Source organism: Mus pahari, chromosome 12, assembly GCF_900095145.1.
Source record: "Mus pahari chromosome 12, PAHARI_EIJ_v1.1, whole genome shotgun sequence".
In the NCBI taxonomy this organism is placed as follows: Eukaryota; Metazoa; Chordata; class Mammalia; order Rodentia; family Muridae; genus Mus; species Mus pahari.
The window spans coordinates 76475647-76495781 of NC_034601.1; the positions used below are offsets into that span (position 1 = coordinate 76475647).

The 20135-nt window shown below is 41.3% G+C and overlaps 1 protein-coding gene across 6 annotated transcripts in view; it reads right to left on the reverse strand.

Annotated features, from left to right (window-relative positions):
* App (amyloid beta precursor protein) overlaps positions 1 to 20135 on the reverse strand; it is a 221021-nt gene that overhangs the window by 181515 nt on the left and 19371 nt on the right. The window lies entirely within an intron of this gene.

A 20135-nucleotide genomic window follows, 5' to 3' on the forward strand; every position in this document is an offset into this window, starting at 1 on the left:
CCTTTCCCTTTCCCTTTCCCTTTCCCTTTCCCTTTCCCTTTCCCTTTCCCTTTCCCTTTCCTTTCCTTTCCTTTCCTTTCCTTTTTTTAAAGAATTATTTATTTTATGTGTATGAGTACACTGTAGCTGTCTTCAGACACACCAGAAGAGGGCATCAGATCCCATTACAATGGTTGTGAGCCACCATGTGGTTGCTGGGATTTGAACTCAGGACGTCTGGAAGAGCAGGCAGTGCTCTTACCTGATGGGCCATCTCTCCAGCCCAAGCCTTTTGATTTTCACCTTTAGTTCCTTTCTCTCTAAAATAGTTCTCAATGCCTAACCTTATAGATCATGAAAATTAAAGTTCAGTAATACACAGGAGATGTATTTGTAGAGTGAGCATTTGAAAAAAGCTACCTAGATTGACCAAGCTTATATTTAACAGGAAGAAGAAAAAAAAGAAGTGTACGCAGGCACAAGAAATTTCCTGACGCATCTACAGACACTGAGCCACTGAATGAACAGCCACTGAAGTCTCCTGAATGTTACCCACACAGAGATGTTTGCTATGTACTCAGGGAGCCTGAGAGGAGATTTTTCTGCTCCACAGAAAATGCTGACGGTATAAGCAGATATGACACACTGCTTTAAGGAATGTCTTATGCCACTTGAAATAGACAATCTTTCCTCATTTATCTGCAAGATGTCTGCCTGCCAAGTTGTCTCTAAGAGACAAACGAGTAAGGACACTGCAGCTCATATGTCGTCACTCCCGGCTACGAAACGACAAGTGCAGTGTGGCAGAGCTGACTCACCAAGTCCGTGTGGTATTTTAAACCATCTCCAAGCCCTTAATTCACAGTTGAACGGCAATGTGAGCTCTGGTGGCTAATACGTGGCTGATGAACTTCCATTCTTGACAACTTATTCGCAGTGAATCACTAAATTCTAAATGAGATGAATGAGCACAGTTCTAACTGTCAAGGCTACCTTGGTTCACCTATGTAGCTACAGCAGTCAATTTTTGTCCTAGGTCTGGGTACGGTGGCCACCCGTGTCTGTAGTTTTGAAACTGAGGCAGGAGGGCATGGATTCAAGGCTAACATACCATGATTCTGAAAATAATAGAATAAAGTAAAATTGTTTCTTATAAAGAACTTCTCTTATGGACACTTTTTTTTTTTTTTTTTTTTTAGTATAAACTCATTAATACTAAATTACTAAATCTAACATTAGGTGGTTATCTATACTTAAAACAGCCAAGTGGTATTTGAAAATTTTAAAAGTATCTATAGACCTTACTTAATTCCTAAATGAATGTTCTCAAAAAATGGTTTATAGAAAATGCCATTTCAAGGAGGGAGGATGCATTCTGTTTACAAACATGGGGAGAAGTGTCTGGAGAGTAGAAGCGTTGAATCACTTTAACCAAGCTTTCCCAAACGCATTTGGCTAGGAGATGCATTTATACAGTAGGGGAGAGCTCACCCAGACCCCTCCATTACATGTTCCTTTTATAAAGAGACAAGTTTAAAGAGTTTTAGAAGATATCTTTTATTATTATTATTATTATTATTATTATTATTTTCTTTATTTACATTTCAAATGCTATCCCGAAAGTTCCCTATACTCCATCCCCACCCCTGCTCCCCTACCCACCCACTCCCACTACTTGGCCCTGGCCTTCCCCTGTGCTGGGTCATATGAAGGTTACAAGACCAAGGGGCCTCTCTTCCCAATGATGGCCAATTAGGCCATCTTCTGCTACATATGCAGCTAGAGACTCCAGCTCAGGGGGTACTGGTTAGTTCATATTGTTGTTCCACCTACAGAGTTGCAGCCCCCTACAACACCTTGGGTACTTTCTCTAGCTCCTCCATTGGGGGCCCTGTGTTCCATCCAATAGCTGACTGTGAGCATCCACTTCGGTGTTTGCCAGGCACTGGCATAGCCTCACAAGAGGCCGCTATATCAGGGTCCAGAAGGTATCTTTTATGTTACACATACATCTTGCTACCATACAGAGCAACAGGTTTTTAAAAAGTTGAAATAATAGCCATACTTAAAGTAAACATCGTGCTACAGTGTGCTAGGACATTTGAAATGGGTGACCAATCAAAACTTAACTAGTATTTAAGTAAAGTAAATAAAACCAAAAGAATCCTTCCAGGGAACAGGAGTGGTGTTATTATAAAACTCCTGCAGAGCCACCATGCCAAATGAGGAGAGGAGACAGGAAGTAAACAGGCCGAGAAAATCTGAGGTTGCAAAGGACTGTGGTATTTCAGAGGTCAATTGCAAAATTTCGAATGTGTATGCAAATAAAATTCAACAACTTACAAGGACAAAAAACAAAAAACAACAACAACAAAACAATCTTAAAAGGGCCTAAGACAGGGTGAAAGTCGAGCTGTTGTTTTGTTTCGTTTTTGTTTGTGTTTTTTTTTATTTGGCTGGGTCTGTTTTGCCTTTTAGACAATACAGGTAAAATGAACAAAGATGATTTGTTAAAAGTTACAGTGAGGCAGGATGGCACACAGATGTAACATCAGCACTCAGAAGGGGAAGAAAGAACATTGAATTTGAGGCTGGGTTGGTCTGTATAAAAAGACTCTGCCTCCCCTCTCCAAAAAAAAAAAAAAAAAAAAAAGTTTTCATTTTACAAAATAAACCTAAAATGGCTGATGATAGATGCATATGTTTAAACCCTATCTCTAGGTTCCAAAATGACACTTGCAAAATTTAATAAAATGGCATCAAGTGAAGACGATTAGTGAATGAGAACAAGAAGAGAAAGTGCAGGAGCTCTGGATGCCAGAATCTGCTGAAGTGCAGTCCTGCAGGGAGGGACAAGCTACTGCTTTGTGTCCCAGACACAGAGCACTGGGTCCTTCCGATTTCACAGTAGAGAACACCAACCACCTCCTGTTTCACACTGTGTAAGTGAGGTCAGCCTGACTCCTGAATGCCAGGCTCCTTTTATAAAGAGAAGGCTTCAGAGAGCTTTACAAAGTAGTGTTGCATGTTACACATGTCCTGCAGAGGCTAAGTAAAAAGATGACGTAATGGCCAGAATCTTACTATTTGGTAAATACTGCTATACTAATGGGTACCACATGACATGGCGAATACCATACCAAGGCCAACTGGCTAAACGTCCAATTAGAAAGCAGGACAGAGTGAATCACAGGAAATCTCCACCCCCTTGGAGCAGGCCGAGCGCCTCTCTGTCTTGTTTAAAACACAGGATACACACCGCTGTTTAATGCATGGAAAAGATGGTGTCATTTCATACAGTCACAGAGGATATCGAGCCAAAAGTTGTAAAAAGTCATGTGAAAAACAGACACATTATTTGAGGATCACAGAGCTTCTTGGGGTTTCTATGTAATTACCTGGCACTGACTTGCAAAAGACAAGAAATGACTCATTAAGAGGTTTATTCCTAGTGAAGACTCCATCTCACACTCTTAGCATCCCTTAGCTGTCCACAGCAGTTCTTTGTCTAAAGATGGGACCTCCGTGAAATTTCTGCCTTCCACCTTATCATGTCTAGTGGTCATATCTCTGTTTAGGTGGCCATACTGTTGACATTTCCTGGGTACAGCTTCTCTGTTATTTCTAGGAGACACACTCTCACTTCACACATTTGGTCCTCTTACAGTCTTTCTAGCCACTGTTCCGAGATGTTCCTTGACTCTTGGGTGCAGGAGATCTATTGTGTTGTAGATGGGTCCATTAGAACTGAACCCTCTATGATCACCTTGTTTTCTGCTTTTTAGCCAAGTATGAGTTTCTGTAATAGTCTGCAGAGAAAAAACTTCTCTGATGAGAAGTGAGAGCCACTCTCAATGGTGGTACACGTATGTGTGTGCAGTCCTGGGCTGTAGCCTTAGAACCAGCAAAACAAAACAAAACAAATAACAAAACAAAGCAGAGAAGAAGGATGGAAGGAGCCAGAGAGATAAAGGACATTACAAGAAAACTTATAGAATCAACTAGCCTAGGTCATAGGGGCCTACAAAGACGGACCAAACAGAGAGCATTCATTGGACTGACCTAGCCCCTCTGCATGTATGTAACAGATGTACAGCTTGGGACTCGTAACAGCAGGAACAGGGGCTATCTCTGACTCTATTGTCTGCCTTCGGATCCCTTTTTCCTAACTGGGCTGCCTTGTCTAACCTAAATAGGAGAAGATCCATCTAGTCTTACTGCAACTTGACATGCCGAGGAGCGTTGATAGCTATAGGAAGTCCCCCTCTTTTGAGGAGAAAGGGAGGACAGGAGAATCGTGGGGATGGGAGGTGAGAGGGAGGGACTGGGAGGAGAGGAGAGAAAGGTAGCCACAATCAGGATGTAAAGCAAATAAATTAATTAATAAAGAAAATACAGAACGGGTTAGATGACAAGGTCAAGGGGATGTTGCTCCCTCTGTTGCTCTGTAACAGAACTTAAGTACAAGGCCCTAGGTTTGATCCCCAGTGGAGTGTGGAATGGGGTGACAGAAGGGAAAGAAGGAAATGAAGAGGAAAATTCAGGAAGGAATTTTTCATGTAGAAAAAGAAGCAAAAGGCTGGCACAGTGCTGGGCATGTTCCTGTAATCATTGCACTGGACCGTGGAGGTGAAGTGAAGCAGGGGGATGAGGGCAGGGCTAGCCTGGGCGACACAGCAAGAGCTTTTGAAAGAAGAGAGGGGGAGTGATGGGAATGGAGGGGAGGAGAAGGAAAGAGAATGGAAGAGTGAAAGGGGACCCAGAGAAGGAGGAGACACAAGGAAGAACAGGGGAGGGGAGAAAAAAAGAGAGGGAGGGACACCCCCCTCCTTTAGAAAACCTTGCCCAACACGTGTGTCTTGGAGCTGACTATAGCAACACACGAAAACTAATAACCCTTCTTTCACTTTAAGCTAGAGGTTCAGTAAATAGCCCAGGCTAGAACCGAACCCCCAATCCTTCTGCCTCAAGACTCCCCAGTGCTGGCGTTACAGACGTGACCACTACGTCCAGCATAAAGTCTTCTTTAACGCTTGGAACAAGTTCTGAGAATCAAGGTCAAGGTCCTCCCTGAGTTTTCTACAACTGGGAACTCCGAAGAAGATCTGTTCTAGGTATTCTGACCTCACTAAAATATTCCAAGCTAAGATATGTATACAGAAATGACTCAGCTGCTTGGCCAAGACTACGCTGAAGGCTAATTCCTATCTCCATATTCATTCGAGTCTGGACAGCAGAAGTATGTGAACTTAAAATATAACAATATTCCAGTTCATGGGGATTCTTATCAACTCTCTTTCTTAAAGACACCAGAGCAGAAAACAGTGTGTTCAATGAGGCATTTAAGTACGTTGGCTCCTTTTATCTAAGAGAAAATTGACAAACTATCATTATTAGTTGTGTCAAAACATAGTTGTACCTAAATTATTATGGAAAAAAGAAAATACCTATTATGGTATGTACAACTTTAAGTATGAAGGGACAATATTCTATACAAGCCAAAAGGAACGATAAACTAGAGAAGAAGCCCTAATCAAAGCAAGCCCCTCTCAATCGAAAAGCAATTCAATGGCAATGGACTTAATACTGTCACCAAATTCAAGTCATCTTAAAGATCCAACAACTCTCCTAAGAGAAGTATAAGGAACATAAACACGATCTATAATTATGACCTTGAGATGAAATGACATCCAGGTCTGGACTATCAAAAATCTGATATGACAAGTCACTAAATGAAGGCTTCCCCTTTTAAGCAGGGACATCTAGAAAGGAATTTCATCAAGATAAGACATTATTATATCATCATAAAAAATTTTATGCTTGACATATGATATTTAAGGAACATCAAAGAAGTCTCCATTTAAAGGGAAAAGAGAAGTTATTAGCAATGCCACATGCTCACGTTCTGAATAAAGTTCAGCCTTAAATATATACCTTAGTTAGACATTGCAGCAAATCGTTCATTCATGACAAAAAAAATTGTCCTAATATAATGAATTAGATTATCTGGATGCATAAAATATTCTTTTTAAAAATTAGTATCAGTTCTTCCTTATATTTAAAGACTTGGTCTCCCACTGTTCATTTACCACAGGCCTGCTATGCAATTATGTTTTCTGCCTGATTTGTTCAGCATTTCCGTATTTACTCATCTCCATAAGTATGGAATCCTCTGGCTTAGTGCTTGCCCAAAGAACACATAAACACTAGGTTATTTCTACTCTGCTTGAAGGGGAAAAGCAGTACTAAATTATGCCACAGCGCATAGTTCTTTGAATTGAATCTTCAAACCACTTCTAAGGAAAATAATCTGTGGTGACTCAGAAAAGATCCCTCCCTTTAGTGTTCCTACCTAATTATAAATATTTGTGCAGTGACCCTAAGAATTGCCTGGCGTCAAGAACAATAAAATAGATAGGTAACTGGTCTTCCTGCTTCAATCTAATCTACACTAAAAGTTCACTATATTTCATTGCTGAAACTCAACTCAAGAAAAGGTTGTAACGTACTGGTAGCCTAAAAAAAAAAAAAAAACCTACTCACACATTCAGTTATTATTACCACTCTAGCTGGGATTTTGATGTCTGCACTGACGTAATTGTTTGTGTAATGCTAGATCCAGATTGCTTTTCAGTGTGCTAATTGCTTGTTATGTATGATTAGTCAGGGGACGTATCAGTAGACATCTAATCAGTAACAGATTAGAGACTCCATCTTGTTACACATATTTTGGACTATAGCAACTAATTAACCATTAAAATAAGAGAAAAACCAACCGTAACTAGTAAGAGAAAACTTTCACCACCCAGTAGGATCTGGCTGACTATGTAGTAAATAGATAACTCATAATAAATCTCCCTTCTAGTCCCGCATCGGAACTTTAACTTAGTGTTAACCTTGACTTTGAACATGAAAAGCCTAAGTTTCTTTCTCTAATCCACTGACTTGGAGTCACACGGCAGGGATATTTCAAATGCAGTGAAGACAGGACTGAGCAGGTGTCTGCCCAGACGCTGTTTTGTTACACCTTTGCTTCTGCTTTTTGTTTTATTTTATATTTTATATACTTTATATAATATATAAATATATATAAAAATATATAAAATATATAAAATATTTTATATTTCATAGGATCTGCCAAAGTATTAGCATTTAGTTGTCTCTTAAGAGACAACTGGCCAGGTTCTAATAAAACTGGCAGGGAAAAAAAAAATCCCACTGGAAACTTGAATCTACAGAGGTGCACACTGTATAAACCTGTCTTCTCATGGCAACTAGCTGAAGATAGGTGCTTACTCTGTCATAGGACTTAGAACAATGTGTCACAGACTTAAGGGCAAGTGACCAATAGCCTTCAATCATGCTTCACCTTCCAGCTTGTCCACCCAGCCCGCGGGGTGAGGTTGGCAATGTTTTTCTCCATCACTACACCAACTACTATCATCACCGATCCTCAGAATTTGATTAGATATGGTCTGGTATTTGTCTTGAGTCTGCACCAAGAATTTTTGCACCCAAAGATGAGGTCTGCATTATCTGGGGATCAGTCTTCCACATCTCCTAGGCAATGATTCAGTTTTTGATTTTCTTTTCTTTTTCTTTTTTACCGATTCTAAGACGAGACATGAAAAAAAAAAAAAAAAAAAAACCAGTAGATCTGAAACAGCAAAAGAATCTGTGAATCACCAGCTGGGGAGATTCACAGCAGGAGAACCAGAGAGCAGCTTCCCAGAACCCATGGAAAGGTCAAGTAGGCATGGCTGCCCACCTATGGTTCCAACCTCAGAGGGTAGAGATAAAGAAATTCCCAGATCAAGCCGGTCAAAGCCCAGCCTTATCAGGGAGATCTGGAATTGACTGAGAGACCCTGCCTCAGAGAATAAGGTGGAAGAGTTATTGAGGAAGAATTCCAACATTAACCTTGAACTTCTATGTGCTAGCCCACATGTGAATTCCCTGAAAACAAGTGCACACACACACACACACACACACACTCATGCAAAAATACAGATGTGTATCACATATATATGCATGAAAGAAAAAGTAGTGCAAATCAGAAAACTCTGGTTGTAAATTAACTGACATTCAAGCAGGTGATAAAACACTGTTTAAAACAGGTAAATAAGAAAGGGCCATTTTCTGAAGCAGACTGCACCTCAATATCCTTCCTTGAATTCTTTTTTCCATGGATTTTTCAGGCGTTATAACAGGAAGCATAATTATTTTCTTTTATAAAACAATATGCTTTTCATACTAAGTTTCTCTGTGATTCCAGGGGAACACAGTCACTTGTCTCGGGTCCCCCCCACAACAGAGGTGACGATCTTCTTCTATGACTCAGATCTACTGTGAATAAGTCTGAATGCCAACTGAGAAATACATTTTTTTTTAACCCAAGATTTTATAAAGATTCCTCTAAAACTATAACTGACCATTTTTCTCAGAGTCAAGGTCATTCGACATTTCATAAACCCTACATGTCTGACACACTCAATAAAGTAAAAATGCACTGCCCTTCATTTCCTAAGGTTATTATTCAGAACCAGCCTACCTTAGCATGCCATCGGGCCTCCCTGACCGTACCGTGATGCTTAGCTCCACAGTTTTTAAAGACCTTTGCACTCATCCTTCCAAGGAGTAGACAGGAAGAGATATCCCTTATTAGAAGTAATCTCTGTGCATAGTCACTTAGTAAGCCAGGGATAAAGCCAAGATTAGCCTACCTCGGGCTCCTAGCTCCTCATGAAGGTGGAGCTGGCTAATATGATTACCTGTAGAGGCTTCCAACTTCTTACTCAGGAATTAAAATCTGACCAAACCACTAGGAAGTTCATGTTGAAAACCAGACATAAATATGAATGCCTTGTGACCTTTATAACGTCGAGGTAAATTCAAGCACAAATAAATTTTAAATCACTTCCTAATTAATGATGCATGAACTATATGCATGGACTATGTCAAAAATATGCAAACAAAATCCAAAGAAATATTCTTTTAGAAAAGGTGTAGGTTACATTTTATTTCTCTATTTATTTATTGTGTGTTTGTTTATTTATTTGTATCTGAGAGAGAGGGGGGAGACAGAGACAGAATGTACATGGTCTGAGCATGCTAAGACATTTGTGGAGGTCAGAGGACAATTTTTAGGAGTCGGTTCTTTTTTCTACAATGTCGTCTATGCAAGTCTCGGGGACTGATCATCAGTCAGTCATCAGGCCTGGAGGAAATCACCTCTCTTCACTAAGCCATCTCACCCTCTTCCTTTTAAAGACAGGAAGCCCAGGCTAGCCTTAAACTTGTGATCCCACTGCCTCACGCATCAAAATAACACTTTCTCTCTTTTTGCTAACAGACTTCTTTATTTTTATTTTTCTGTCTGTCTGTCTGTGAGTACATGCATACTTATTCGTGTGTGTCTGTCTGTCTGTGTGAGTCATGCATCCATGGGGTGTGTATCCTCCCTCCTCCTCCACCACTCTGCCTATTCCTTGGTGGCACTGTCCCTCCTTGGCTCTGAGACTTTTTATGTGCTGGGGGCAGGGCAGGAGGCAGAAAGGTCACAGGTCTTCTGGCCTCTGACCCCTCAGAATTGAAGTTACAATTATGGGTGTAAGCCCGGGCTCTTAAATGGACTGGGATCCAAACTCGGGTCCTCATGACTGTGCAAAGCATGATCTTAACTGTGTCGCTATCTCTTCAGCATGTCTGCCTTCATATGCCATTTATGCCCTTCCTGCTCCCCCCACACCAATGCCGAGGAAGAAACTGAGGGCATCTCTAGCCACGTGATCTGAACAGTGCTACAATCCCCAGCCCTAATTCAATTACACGCTTCTTTGACTTTTTTTCCAACCAAGTTTTCATTTTTTCCATTTTCTTTGCCAGGTACCAGGATAAAATAAAATAAAATAAAATAGAGAAGGTATCCATTTTACTCAGCAACTTCATTGTTCAGCTGTAACCATCCTCCTTTGTCTTCCATAAGAGGGCAAGTGCAAGCGTGGGCTGGAAGACCTGAAAAGTCCAAGCCCCGCCCCCTTGCTTTTCTCCTTTTCTGTTTTTAGCTCTACCAAGTCAGAGGCACATTGCAGATGCCTCACCATGAGACAGAGGCTTTGATGGGAAATCTGGATTTACTTTTTGAGAAAGAGTTCCACACTGGTGATCTTTCTCTTGCAGGTCTTCCTGTCTTGGGGCATGTGTCCTTAATGAAGACGTGGAGACTCCAATCTTTCCCTCTTCTCTCACCAGTCACAGCCATGAGGTAAATGAGCCTCCACTTCCCGTGCACTCCCACCAGGCTGTGCTGCCTTGCCATAGGTCAAAAGGGATCCCAGGGATCACGCCACAGAAAACGAAGGCAGGGAGAAATGTGTAACCACCAGGCTCCATCCTGAAGTCATAAGGATCGAGGAAAAGCTGTTTTACATTTAAGCAAATCGCGTAGGTTCTCAATAAGGTTACGGTTGAAAAAATTGAAATTTGATGTATAAAACAGAAGTCTGGTCTCTATAACTCGTCTTTAGTATCTACACAGATTTGATTTATAAGTAAGTACAAAAAAATTGGCTTTTAAAATAGCTGCTCATTTATCTCTATCTACCATGTATATCATCGCTGTTCTCCTCCAGAGAAGTGGTGACAAACGTAGATGAGTTGTCTGATCAACGACACTGGACCTAAGGCTGGCTCAGTGTCTTGCTTTTTCCTTTCTTTTTGCTTGCTTTTTCTTTTTCTTTTTCTTTTTCTTTTCTCTTTCTTTCTTTCTTTCTTTCTTTCTTTCTTTCTTTCTTTCTTTCTTTTTTTTTTTTTTTTTTTTTTTTTTTTTTTTTTTTTTTTATTTTTTTTTTTTTTTTTTTTTTTTTGAGAGGGTGGAGGGTGGGAGGGCAGGATTTCTCTTTGTAACAGCCCTAGCTGTATGGGACCTTGTTGTGTAGACCAGGCCGGCCTCAAACTCAAAGAGATTCACCTGCCTCTGTCTCCTGAGTGCTGGGATTAAAGTCATGTGTCAGTATGCCTGCTCCGTCGGCTTGGTGGTTTCTGAAAACATAAAACTGGTTTCAAAGCTATTGTGAGGCCTTGGCCCTAACTTCAAGGCCAGTGAGCTTATCTCTTCATCTTCAAATCTGGGTTTATAAAAAAAAAAAAAAAAAAAAAATGGTGCTCCAAATGAAAGCACAGACTGGGGTCCTTTGGAACTCTGGATTTCAAGCTGTGTTCTAGAAAACCTTGGCTCTTTTCCTGGTGTCCCAAGGTAAGGCAAATAAAGAAATAGATACAAGTTTCAATAAAAACAAAGAGGATTTTAAAATTTACATTATGTGTGGTATTTTTTTAATCTAATCTATATTTTTCTTGAAAAAACACGCTGACTTTTTAAAACTAAATGAAACCCTTTTTCCCCTTTTATTTTGACTACTAAGAGTTCTGAGTGGTGGCCGGGAAGCTAACTCAGGTTAAAGTGCTTATCAACACACCTAGCGACCTGAGTTGCATGTGAACATGAGTTCCAACCTGGGATCACATGTCAGAAGGAGGCAATCACCTTTCAAATGTTGTCTTCTCATCTCTAAAGCTCTACCACGGCATGTTCTCATGAATGCCACACTAATAATTACATTTTTAATTGAAGTGTCCTGAAAGAAGCCCATGCTGGAGGTCAGGATACCTGGTAAGAACAGAAACTTAACGCCAAATCAGGAAGAGCTGCAGGAGCCACAAGCTCCTTCGGAAATCCTAGACCGTGGTTGTTTTTCTAAAGCCATGACGATGTGCTTCTAAAATTCAGTATTTACAGCTTGGAGTTTTAAAAATGGGCCTACATAGCAACAGCATAAACCTCTCTGGTCACCATCCCAGAGATACAAAAGATCGGAGTCCTATTTCTGTCCCTTCCCTTAGTGGATCTGAGTCACAGCTACCCCAGTGACCTTCCTGATGACAGCAGATACATGTTTGTCCCATAAACAGATGGCTTCCTAGTAGACTCGGGTGACCCTAAGCTGCAGTTATCTGATAAGTACTTCTGTGCATCTAAGGGATAGTTTTAAAATTAGTAACAAAATGTATGTTGGTATCTAGTGGCCTTTTTCCTATCTCTATTGGTCTAATTTTTATGTGAGAGGTTTTTTTGTTTGTTTCTTTGCTTCGGGTTCTAAAACAGTCTCAGGTAGCTAGCCCAGGGTTCCTTGGAATTTTGTATATAGCAGAGGATGACTTTGAACTCCAGATTCTGAGTTTCCAGATATTGGGGTGACAGGTGTGTGTCTACTGTGCCTGGGCTGCTTGAAGGTTTTTTTTCATTTAAGTTTTAAAAAATCTTTTCAGGAAGATGGCAGTCTTATAAGTACATTTGCAACAGTAGTCCTTGGTCTTGGGTTTGCATCAGAAACAACGATAGGTCTTGGCCCACACCCAGACTATGAAAACTAATCTTTTCATACCATGGGCAGTCTTACAAGTTATCTGATTCTGCAATCACATTTAAAAAAAAAAAAAAAAAAAAGCAAGCAAACAAACAAAAGCCTCAGTATACATTTCACAAGGAATCTCTCAATAAAAAGACATTTCAGTCTTGGGATAGCTCTCACTGGTACAGTACTATTTACTTAGTACACATGGCTCTGGTCTGAGCCCCAGCTCAGGAGAAAAAAAAATGTTCACGCAAAAGGAATTATAAGCACTGTGAGAATTACGTTGAATAGGGTACCAAATGAAATAGTAGCCACATCATTTATAAACGCTGTCTCTATTTTTGATGATTTTATTTTGTGGGTTTTTGAGACACCGTTTCATGTCATCTGGCCTGGCCTGGAACATCTGTAGTTGAGTCTGTCTTGAACTATGGATCCTTCTGCATCCTCTTCCCAATGCTAGTAATTGGGGATCGGGGATTGGTGCACCACCACACTCCCAAAGATGCTACTTTGATTTTATAAACAACACACTTTGCAAAAAGAAGATAAGAGGACAGAGGTTCCCCTTACCATGGAGGAACTGAAAATAACACCCACTTCACAGAATTCCCCCAGATAAACGGAGTGGCAGCCAGTCATCTAACTGGTCCAGGCAAGCCCTCTAACTGGTCCAGAAGAGTTGGCTCCAGTCATTTTGAGTTACATCAGCAGCTGTGGAATGTTCCCTGAGATCAACACTGACCAGAGTCTGGTCCGGGCCAGAGCTCCCATCCCAGGGTTAGTGAGTCAACTATTAGCCAGAGAGAGCTAGCCATCATCCAACAGGTCCAGCAAGGCCATGGCCTGCCTACACACAGACTGTGCAAACCTCTGAGCCGAACATGGGGCGACTACAGTCGAGGGAGCTTTGTCCTGGGAACAGAAAGGCTGCTTCCTTCTTGTAAAAGGCAAAGCCTGGTATCCGGATGTGGGGAGAAGAACTGTTGGCCTGGATCCATGTAAGGCTCAAAGTCCAATCGCTTCTACACTGGTCTCTGACAAAACACATGGAGTCAAGAGAAAAGAATTCAGCTTTAACCAGACAACAGAGCTTCAGACTCTGGATTAGAATTAGTAGGGTCCATGTGGGAAGTGTATTACTCAATGATCGCTAACCAGCAGCGTTAAAAGGTTGGTTGGTTTTCCATGGGTTACTGATGTCCACTCCCAGACTTCCCATTAAACTCTACAATCTATTTTGATGGCAACCAGCACTCCATACATCATGCCTAGGAGCTAATAAACACAAAATTCAAAGACATGGAAATCTGATGGGACAGAAGAGCAACAGAGTGTTACTAAAACGGGGAGAAAGTATCTGTCATTAGCTGTTACATGGTGGCTATGATGTCCATTGAGTTTTTGGGGGTTGTACATGATCCAAAGCAACCTTGGTATTACTTAATATTCTACAATTAACAGCTTAATGATATATGATATATTTTATGATTTCTTGATTTTTTTCCTAATTGGATATATGTGTGTGTGTGTGTGTGTGTGTGTGTGTGTGTGTGTGTGTGTGTAAAAAACAAGAAATCTGAAGAGAGGTTGTTCCTTGATCTTAGTTTTCTCACAACCCTACTGTAGGATCTGCATGGAATTGGTGGTGATTTATTTCTTTTACTGTGGGATAAACGCTGATCCTGAAGACAGAGAGTTAAGGACATTCCACGGTGTCCCTCAGAAACACAGCTGTAATCATCAACAGAGAGCCGCTGAGAACATCTGGCAAAGGACGGTGAGAGGAGCCAATCATGAGCACTGGCTTACAGCAGCATCAGTAATGACAAATGCTTACTGAAGCCTACACAACGTTCTTACTATAACCCTCCAGGTTAGGGATATCAACTAATGAAGTTACCTATCATCACACATACTGTTCTGTATGTGTGGACACTTCAAACCTATTTCAAGAATATAACATTTATTATTAGCGACAGTGACAATACCTATACTCCAGCTCTCTATGATTTACCCATGTCCAACTGCAAATTCCTACCCTTTGACCAACGTCTCCCATTTCCCCCATTCACTGGTATCTAGTGTCTACTCTTTCAAGTTCAAGTGCTTGGATTCCATTTAGGAGGTCATATGATGCTCATCTCTCTGGGTCATTCCACTTCTTTTAAGTAACAGCCTAGACTCCCACCTCCACCTTATTATCTACCACAATGGAGGGTAAATGATATAGTCGCACTGAATCTAATTTTACTTGAATTGCACTTTGAAATAGGATTTGCTTTCAGCCTTTCTCAATCTCTGAACAGCATCAGATCAATACCTGCATCTTTGTATTGTGCATATCTTTGTCAACTAGAGAGAATGTTCTTCTGGTTTCATATTACATTATCTAAACTACATTCTCAATTTTCTTTAACTCAGAATGTCACTGGACGAATACCTTCATCTTAAGTAAAGAGCATTTTATTACAATATCCCATAAGCAAAATGTTACTAAAATTTTAGGTTTTGGTTCAGGGGAGGCCAAGCTTAGTTTCATATTTCAAAATCAGTTATAATTTTAATTTGTAAAGAAATCAAATAGCTGAAGACTAATGTCTTATTCTGGCTAGTTCCATACAACGACTTTCTGGTTTGGAATACAGAAAGTTGAGCCAACTTCACTATATAATTCCGAGGGAGAAGATGGCAGTTTCATTAAGCGGCAAAGGATCATGTCCTGGTCAGGCTGAGGCCGCTGGTTTTAAATATAGCACACTAATTTGGGACATAAACATTCCACTTTTGCTTCGGCTTCTGGGGAAGATGTGAGTTCTTCAAGGGGGAAGTCTTTTAAATGGCTTGACAATTTATTAGAAACGAGCGGCGAAGGGCATCTGTTTTCACAGGGCAACTGTTCAATTAATCTGTGTTAATACAGCCTCAAAGCACTTGGATCCAGCAACAGGATGTGGGTGTAACAGGATCACACAGTCGAACATATGATAGGGCCTGACACATGCAGGGTCAGGGCAAAGCAATGGTCAGAAGAGAAGGTTTGTTCCTCTAGATTCTAAACAGCAAAACCCTCCTGCCATCCAGGGCTTGTCCTGAAAACACTGAACCCAACCCAGGTTGAGTCTTCCATTCTAAAAAAAAAAAAAACAACAAAACACCTCTCCTAAACCAGAGACTGGGTGGTGCTGTGCTCAACTCGGGTTTTGTGAATTCATGAAGTATCAGAGTCACCTGAAACCATCCAAAATACAAGATGGTTTGCCTTGTGAAGCTATTTTCTAGGGACCTGGGCAGAGAAATATAAACTGTTGATCATGAACTGAGGGTTTGCACACCTACAGGACAGTGTTGATGGTGAACTGATGGTTTGCACACCTACAGGACAGTCACGGAGCACAGAACTGATCCTGGGAGACAGACCTCAATGCTACCTGAGGCAGGAGCATCACCCACCCACTTCAGAAGCCTGGCAGAGGCTAGAAACCACATGACCTATCAGAAGATCTCTCAATTATCCCTGCTGGTATGCTTTGATATGTGATAAACAACCCTTTGTTTTTAGAGGGGTTGGCGGAGCCCTTTGAAAGCAAGCAGCCTGTAATTCTGGGGTTCTCTCTAGCTGGTTCAAGGCTGTCACCAGGGCAACTGTGGAGAATCAGAGGGAAGGACAGGGAAGTGGTCCTCACTCTGACTAACATGCTTTAGATTCCTTCCTGAGCAGGTTTTGTAGGGTTCAAGAAGGTCAAGAATTAGAGGGATGAATAAGCAAAGAAAGGCCCTGCTGAAAATCTTAACAACCTGCTCACAAGTACAGTCAGTGAGGGAATTCGACTAGAGCGGAAGCCCTCTGGCTGCTTGACAGTAGCTGAAACAAGACAAGAATCTTGGGCAAATGGGCTCTTCTCAGCCCCTGCATTTGTAAAAATGGGACGCACCACTGGCCTGTAGAGTCAAGACTGTATAGAAAGGTCAGAAAAGAGCTGTTACAAAGGGGCCAAGAAATGACAAGAAGAATTTTAATCCTTCATTCGGCACCTTCCATGTGTTATCTTTGTACTTATTCTTAATTCAGCATTTCTCCTAACAGCACTATTAACAAATATTCTGTAGATATGGAAATTTAAGCTTAAGAAAGTGAATCATTCCTCTACATCCACATTTCTACTGAGCTGTGAGAGTCATGACCCAAATCCATAATCTGGATCTTGCATGATCTGCAAACCCATGTTCTGGGTGACCCCCAGATCTTCTGAGGGCTCCCTTATTTGGAGCTGTGATAAAGGGAAGGACTTCAATCAGTCAGGGGTTCTTGACCTTTTAATACAGTTCCTCATGCTGTGGTGAGCCCCAACCATAAAGTTATTTTCGTTGCTGCTTCATAACTATGATTTTGCAAATGTTATGAATCACAATGTAAGTATCTGTACTTCCCCAATGTTCTTAGGCAACCCCTGCCAAAATAAATAAATAAATAAATAAATAAATAAATAAATAAATAAATTCTTTTGCCCAACCTTCAGTGGGGTCACAACCCACAGGTTGAGAACCGCTGACTTAGATGACTAGAAAAGAGGTGATGCGAGAAGAGGCAGAAAAGACACACAGGAGCATAAATATGGAGGTGGGGGAGGGGGCCTTATTCCTCTGCATTCCTCCTGTGGCAGGGAGAATCCAGAGCAGGTGAGAACTGACTGATGGCTTAACAGACTCCCAGTCCGCCTGCCTTCTTATCAGTCCATCCCACCCCAAGGCTGTCTTCCTCAAGGAGAGGATGTCTGGTCCAACAGGAACCTCTAGCTCAGTTCCACCCATCCTTCTCTAGCACATAGGAAGGGCAGAGGTGGCTCAGGAGGCACGGAGGACAGACTGTTCATGTGGTCCAATCTTAAATTCCCCCTCAGCGTGGGATTACATGAAACACACTTCTGAACACACCTGACTTCTAGAAGGTCTATCTGCTATTAATTACCGTTGCTCTCACCCCGGACAAGGGGCTTCTTTACATAGTCAGTATTTTCACATGCACCATAAAGAATAATGTTTATCCCAAAACTAACAAATCACACCTCAGACAGGACAGACCAGCAGATTTATAATGCAAATTCTTTCCTTTCTCCTCCCCGCCCTCCCCAGAGTCTCTGAAATGGCTATAAAATAGCCCAGTATTTCTCACTATCTTAAATTTTAACATACAAAGGGAAGGCTAACCTGATTCACATTCTAAGAGACTTGAAATCTTTGACTATGGCATCTGTTATAAAAATCCTCCCGATGAAAACATACATTCTTCAGGAACTCTGGGAATTCTACTGGGTTTTGTAGGAACTCACCAATCTGAGCCATCAATAAAAAGTTACTTGCACAGGATTAGTGGGCAAGCTGTAAGAGTCTACTACTCACAGGCAAGTCCTACCCACAGGCTGCATTTGCAGTCCCCTCTGCCTTGAATAACTGCAGAAGAACAAACAAATGCTTCCTTGTCTGCCCTCCTAGTCTGTCTTGTGTGAAGCCCTAGAAACTGAACTGTCAGAAGGCAGATTGCCAGGATGCACAAATTTTATTTGACATGAGTATCTTTTTTAATACAGGCTATGGAGAACTCCACGGAAAAGGAGCAAACGCATCCACAGAGTTTCTATACCATTCAGCAGCAATCAACAAGGAACGGAGAGGTGCCAAGACCTGGAGCTGCAAAGAGCAGCTACTGGTGCCAAAGAGAAAAAGGATGGGAGAAACCGGGGGTCTGCTTCCGTAGACTAAGGTCAGTGCCATGTCCACGGGGTCCGTGATAAACTCCTTCCTGCTACAGCTCACACCATCAAAGATGGAAACTGATCCACATCTAGGCAGAAAGGGAGTGGGTAAAAGCTTCAAGTGTCTGCTAGTTCTAGGTTGCCTTCGGGTCAAACCAATCCATACACCAAAGTACCTGGTCTCCGTTTCCATTAACACTCACACTGACCCTGACTCTTGAGTCCTTCACTTGCTTAGATAGCCCCCCTCCCCTCCACAAACTAATCCCCAGTGTCACAGGATATATTGATTGGTGCGTTTGGCTTGCTATCTACCCAGTGGTGCAGAAGCTTGGGGAGATCAGGCATTTCACTTCTTTTCATTTTTCCCCCCATGGCTAAATGTGAGTTCTTCCTCAAGTAGAGTTGGGGCTCAACAAATGACTTTGCCTCTTACACTGAAGTATTCTTTTATAATTCCTGTTGTGCTGATGGTGTGGAAATTCAGTTTTATTAATTCACCATGTGCTATATCCACATTTCTTCACTATATGTTTATAGCATTATCTTATTAAAAGAGAATATGGACCTGGGGGTCTAGCTCAGTGTCAGAACACAACCGCAGTATCCAACAGAATGAATAAGCAAACAAACAACAGACTATGTAATACACTGCTCAATAGTATAAAGCTGGACATGTAGGCAGCCCCTTCATCAAGCTGATGTGGGTCTGGCTAAGTGGGCTCCAGACGCTACACAGTGACCTCTGAAAACAGCCTTTCACCTCATTGTTGAATTTAAAGATAAATATAGTACTCGTTGGTGGCTTTGGAGTCTTGCCTTTGGGAACTCCTGAGAATTTAACGCTTATAATTTTCTCTTTATCCACATAATACCAGGAGAGACATTAGCGGCAAGGAAACAAGAAAGACGATGTTCTATTTACATTTGTGAAAACATACAATCCAATCGTGTTCCCACTGAGTAGCTCCAGTAAGCTGACACCACAATATCACCAACGTGTACGCCGAAGGCACAGCTAGGTTTGCCTGTCAAGTCTAACAGCTTCTTACAGACAAACTTCTACCTTCACGAGTGCCGATAGAGCTATGAAGTGGGACGGTATTGCTTCTTTCAATCAGCAGGCCAGAGTTTTTGCTTGCTCTTTTTTGGAGGGGGTGGCGGTAGGGGGATTTATAAATCCCTGTTCATCTTTATGATGTCTGTTCATCTCATTTTTAAAGAGTGAGCACAGCAGCAGTTTAGATCACTCCACAAATGAGTATCACCACGTACTTAGCACACAGACTCCCTCCTCCGTTAAAATATTAAAATATTAAATAACTAACAAGCAAACAAACAAAGCAAGTCTCCACGCGTGCAAGCGAGTAGCTCTGGTCACTTTAAACAAATGAATGCATCCATTAAATGTTATAATTACAAAGACTTTATGAGGACTGGAATTTAATCATAAAAATAACAAACCAGATATGAAATGGAATATATGGCATAATTACAAAAATGCTTTTAAATATGATGTAACCAAAAAAAAAAAAAAAAAAAAAAAAAGCAATCGTGGATAGAACACATGCTTTTATACACTTTTCTCACTTTCCCACAATGAACTTACAACTATTTCTTATTCTCCCAGGATACTAGAGATGTTAAATGGAGGGCTTCACCTATGCTAATCAGCAAATGCCCTGTCTCTCCGACAATGCCAGCTCTCTTCTTTTTTACTTTTTGATTCTGAGACACGTTTTTGCTGCACTGCTCTTGCTGGCTGTCCACACTGGGACTGAAGCAGACTGGGTCCCCAAACCTTCAGCATCACCCTCTAAAGAAGCAGGGAGGCCTCAGCCAGCCTTCGATTTACATCCTTTCTGAATCAATCCACCTTAAACATATTTCAGAATGACACCCATGCGCATCTTACACCTCAAAACTTTTGTTTCAAATGCTAATGTGTTTTTTAAAATACTATGCATACTACCGGGGGGGGGGGGGGGGG